Source organism: Peromyscus leucopus, chromosome 4 (assembly GCF_004664715.2).
Source record: "Peromyscus leucopus breed LL Stock chromosome 4, UCI_PerLeu_2.1, whole genome shotgun sequence".
NCBI classification, from domain to species: Eukaryota; Metazoa; Chordata; class Mammalia; order Rodentia; family Cricetidae; genus Peromyscus; species Peromyscus leucopus.
The window spans coordinates 131,906,923-131,912,376 of NC_051066.1; positions in this window are offsets into that span (position 1 = coordinate 131,906,923).

Below are 5,454 nucleotides of genomic sequence, written 5' to 3' on the forward strand. Positions count from 1 at the left end.
ACCTCTTAGAGCTCAAGTGAAAGATGAAAGATGGAAGATGGGGGTCCAGACAGCGGTGGCTGCCTCTGAGGTCACCATGGAGCCCTGGTGAGCCTCATCTCATTCCCTCTGGGATCCCCTTGAGCAGGCCCGGTGGGGGTGTCTATAATCCAGGACCAGCCATTGTTTGAAGTTGGGAACAATTGAAGGGCAAGAGAGTTATAGATAGATCCACAGCTGCTGTCACCTGTCCCAGCCTGGCCTAGGGCCCAGGCGTTGTCCACACTGAGCCACTGTACCAGTGAGGGCCCCCCCGGGGTGGGGAGTGGAACAGGCCCAGCTGAGCCTTAGAGACACAGAGTCAAAGGCCAGGAGGAAGAAATGCTAAGTCTCAGAGGGCAGAAGAGGGACCGGTAACATGGAAAGACCAAGCCCTGTGAAAGATATTTAGGATTCCCACCCAGTATCCCAAACAGTTGGGTTGGTGTTGGGGCCGGAGAGAGCACACTATGGAGACACTGGAACCAAGGCAAAGGTTGAACTCACATATGAGCAGATCAGAGCCTGGACAGAGCTACTGATGGGAGCCAGAGACCCTCGGCTCCACACAAGTCTTCTGGGATGCCCGCACGTGCACTTTTTTTAATCTTTTTTTTTTCTTTCTTACTGGGGTGACCGCATCTCAGAATTCTTTATGGGGCAATTTGAAGGATCCCCATGAATGCTCTGAGAGGCCCCCCGGGTCTTTAGAAGCTTAAGATTATACTGCTGGGTGATGGCTTCACAAAGACCAGCATCCCCCCTCTGTGCCTCAGTTTCCCTGACTTCAGTGAGAGTTCATGTGTAAAACCATTAAAGTGTCCCTTGGTTCTCTGACACTGGCAGGACATTATTTCTCATGTGTCTGCCCTCTGTCCTCCCTCCTCCAGATGAGGCCACAGTCCCTGTACTTAGTCCTTTATGGGGATGGGGGACAGCTGGTTCTCCACTTCCTCCCCCCAGCAACCTTTCGGACATAAATCCATGCTGAGGCATCTCTTCTCTGGATAAACAGCCTTGATGCCTTTTGGCTGCCCTCATCCTATTTTCTGCTTGGAGCATCAGAGCGGGGGCCCACTCAAACCCTCTGCAGCTGCCCAGGGCCCCAGGAGGAGGACAAACCCGGGACAAGCAGGGGCCAACCACCCCCGGAGTGCCAGGGTGGCGGGCCCCTCTTGAGGCCTCACCACCTTGCCTGTGGACCATTATGGCAGCCTCCTCCTGAATGAGCCTTCCTGCCACCGGTGGGTCTCGCCCCTTCCATCCGTCCTCCACACCAGCTGCCACAGGGATCTGATGAACACATAAATCTGACCACGCTGTCAGATCTCTTGCTCAGGACTCTTTGATGAAGAAATAAATAAAAACGCCTTTGATGGTGCCCCAACTCATGCAGGGGAAAGCTCTAAATCCCGATCTTGCTTTTGAAGTTCTCCACAGTCCTATCCCAATGACCAGGTCCAGCCTCACCCCTCTTTATGCCCTGGGGCCTAGCCTTAGCCATGCAGTTGCTCAGGCCGGATCTTCATTCTCTTCCCCTGGGACTGTGGGCTCAAGACATCTGTCACGTCTCCTCTTCCCTGCCTTCAGCACCCCAGGCCCACCGGCTTCTCCCTGGGTGCCGACAGCGAACTCAGCTGCTCCCTGACCAGCTCTTAACCCTCCCGGTCTATTCTCAACGTGGTAGCCAACGTAGCCACTCTTAAACTTTAGGCCACTTACGTCCTTGCCCTTTAGGTTCCTGTTGCTCTCAGGTGTTTTAAGATTCCAAACAATCTGGCCTATTTTCTCCCCCCTGGTATTCCCTGGTAAAACTCTTCTCCCAAAGCATACTTTTTTTTTTTTTTTAAACCACACCCAGCGTTGTGGGATACTCTGGTGCCAGAGATAATTTGGAGCTGGGCTCTAAAACCCTGGAGTCTAGCCTCCTGAAGCTAACCAGGCTTCAGCCATTGCCCACTCCAAAGCACTGAGCCTCTCTGCAGCTACTGCGGCCTTCCTTTCTTCCAAGGCCAGGGCTGCAGTCGCAGGCTGGCTCTGAGCTTTTTTTTTAAATTTTATGTGCATTGGTGTTCTGCCTTTATGTATTTCTGTGTGAGGGTGCCAGGCACCCTGGAACTGGAGTTACAGACAGTTGTGTGCTGTCATGTGGTGCTGGGAATTGAACCGAGTCCTCTGGAAGAGCAGTCAGTGCTCTTAACCACTGAGCCATCTCTCCAGCCCCGGGCTCTGAGCTTAAGAACCTACCTGTGTACACGACTTTGCTTCCTTGTCATTACCCCGCCCACAGGTCTACTCTCCCCATCCCAAATGCTGGGGATTAAATCCAGGGCCCCAGACTTTCCAGAAAAATGTTCTACCTTGAAGTCCTGTCTCCAAGTCACAGCAGATTCACCTTTGAGGCTGCCCAAGTCCCACAGACTCCTTTTGCTCCTGACCGCACAGCCGCATTTGAAATTAGCAGCTCCAGCCCTTGCAAAATCGCAGACTTCCTTGGCCCTCAGGACATGGGTTTCCTTGTTGCTTTGCTTTCCTGACCTGGATCCTCACCTTAGCAGGAAGATGTGCCCTGGGTGGTAGAAGTGAACCTGGCAGGACACTTCTAGGCCTGGATTCTGGGTTTGTTTCTGAGCACTTGGATGTACATTGAGCAGGTAACTCTAGAATTTCACCCACATTGTATCTTTGGTGGAGGCTACAGTTATTAGAAGTTCTGAGTCTTTAGGTTAATTCTGCCACTCTGTCCTAGAGGAAAGCGCCTTGCATGCTGAGAACCTTTGAGCAGTGAAGAGTTGTGTCTACTCTCTATAGTGTGTGTGTGTGTGTGTGTGTGTGTGTGTGTGTGTGTGTGTGTGTGTGTGTGCAGCCACTGTGCATATGCAGAGGCCTGGAGGAGGACATCGGGTTTCCTGCTCCATCACTCATGACCTTACTCTTTTGAGGCAGGGTCTCTCACTGAACCTGCATCTAGACAGATGGCCAGCAAGCCCCAGCCATCCTCCAGCTTCCTCCCCAGCTCCCCAGGGTGACATGTGTGTACATGGCCATGCCCAGCTTTGTGTACAGCACAAAGTCACCCCTTCACAGGGATGCCGGGATCTGAACTCAGATCCTCAGGCTTGTTCGGCAAGCGCTCTTACCCACTGAGCTATCGGTCTGTTCCCTGCTCTCCACAGTTCCTACAACTTGCTCAAACTCAGCTCCCAGCCTCTGACCTTGTATAGATATGGAAACTGTCTACTGAGTTTCTGCTCCTGGGCAGGCTTTCTGCCGGGTGCTGGGAATGCAGAACAGAGTCCTGCCCTCAGAGTCCCTTTCTAGTTGTGGGAGGCAAGTGAGAAACAACCTTACCTCCACAAGGAGTGAAAATGACCTTCTTCTCACAGATATGTCAAGAGGATGAAGGACTAGTGATATAATATCCCAGACACAAAATTCTGAAAATAGGCTAAGTGGTGGAGCACACCTTTGATCCCAGCACTCAGGAGACAAAGGTAGGTGGATCTCTGAGTTCGAGGCCAGCATGGTCTACAGAGTGAGTTCTAGGACAGCCAGGGCTATACAGAGAAACACTGACTTGAAAACAAAAATAAACCAAAACAAAAAATAAAAATTCTGAAAATAGGTAAAACTAAGCAGTGATGTAGAGTCGGGACTGTATTACCTCAGGGGAGGAGAGTTTGTACTTTTGTCGGTTATTATCAAATCTGGCAGTGAAGTTTTTATTTTTAAAGCTTTCATGTTTGTGGGGTGGGTGGGAGCTTTCATGTTGTGTGTGTGTGTGTGTGTGTGTGTGTGTGTATTTCATTACACATATGTACACACATTTAAAATGTACAGCTTACTTTGATCACAAGATAGACACAACAGTGCAACCACCACTTAGCTCAGTGTCTGGAGCATTTCTTCCATTCTAGAAGTCTCTCCTACCAGCCTTCCACTTCTGTCCCATAGATTAGTTTTGCCTGCTCTGGAAGCGTATGTGGTGCTAGTGTATACAATTACTTTTGTATATTTTGTTTGGCGCAGCTACAAATCTGGAATGGACTGACTACTGGGACCGAGCATTATCCCCTGGTGTCTGTTTGGAATGCCCCAGGTTTGTGTCCAGTGTCCAAGGATCTTGGATTCTTTTATTCTCTGTTTAGCCTGGCATGTGTTTGGAATCCTGGCCCTTGGGCTTTCGAGTTCTGTGTCCAGTGTTCTTGGATCATTTGAGCCTGTAATTCTAAAATCCTGCAATGTCACCCAGCCCTGAAAGAACTGATGGACAGAGAGTCTAGAAGTTTCCTGACATATTCTAGAGTTGTATCAGATGGACTGAGTTGTGAGCACCCCACTCCTCATGAAAGTGGGGTACAAAAGTTGGCTTTCCGTAAGTCATAAATGTCAGAATATGGAGGTGCTCCTAACTAGTCTACTTTTCTTCCTCCCTTTGCTGTATGGTTCAAGCTCTGGCTCCTTTCCTTTCCTTTTCTTTTCTCTCTCTCTCTCTCTCTCTCTCTCTCTCTCTCTCTCTCTCTCTCCTTCTTTCCTTCTCTCTCTATCTCTCCTTCCTTCCTTCTCTCTCTCTCTCTCTCTCTCTCTCTCTCTCTCTCCTCCTTTCTTTCCTTTCTTCCCTCCCTCCCTCCCTCCTTCCTTCCTCTCTTCTAGGGACCACACCTAATGTCTCAACCTTGTTAGATAAGCACTCTATCACTCAACTACCTCCCCAGCCCCCTCTCTACCTTATTATTTTTTTATTTTGAGATAGAGTCTTGCTAGATTACCTAGACTGGCTTTGAGCTTGGCCTCTTCCAGCCTCCTGAGTGTTAGGTCTCAAACTCAGGACCAACGCCTAACTGAGATGCCTTATCTCAGCCATTTGTCCCGAGTTTCTTTGAGACCTAACATTGAGTACCAGGAGCTGCAGGTGCCCAGCTTTGTGTGGGTGTGGGTTTTCTTCATGCTGGATTTCCCTCTGGAGACTGAGGGACCAAGATGGAGGCTGAGGAGGAGGAGGGTCCAGGTGCTGCAGAGGGATGTGCATCTTTTCAGGGCTGACTCCTACACTACTGACCTTTGAGACGTGGTTAGTGCTTGCTTTCTCCAGACTTCATTCTTCCTAGTGCAGAAAGAAAAATAGGTCGTTTCCATGAGCATTCTATGGCTCCCTTCCCTGGTCTCTTTACTCTCTGTATCTGGAAGTACAGGTCTTTTTTTCTGCATGTATGAGACTCCCCGTGACTCAGTTTCCACTCCTGAGTGCCTTACTGCCTTGTCCCTGTCCCTGTCCCTCTCTGAATCCCAGCTTCCCTGACTGAGTGAACTATCTCTCTCCGCCTTTGTGATCCCCTGACAATGGGAGGTAAAAATAGCCCAGGGGCTGAGCTACAGGAGATAAAAGGGAATTTGCCTTTTGTGTCCTGTGGCCAGGCTGGGGGGGCTGTGACACGT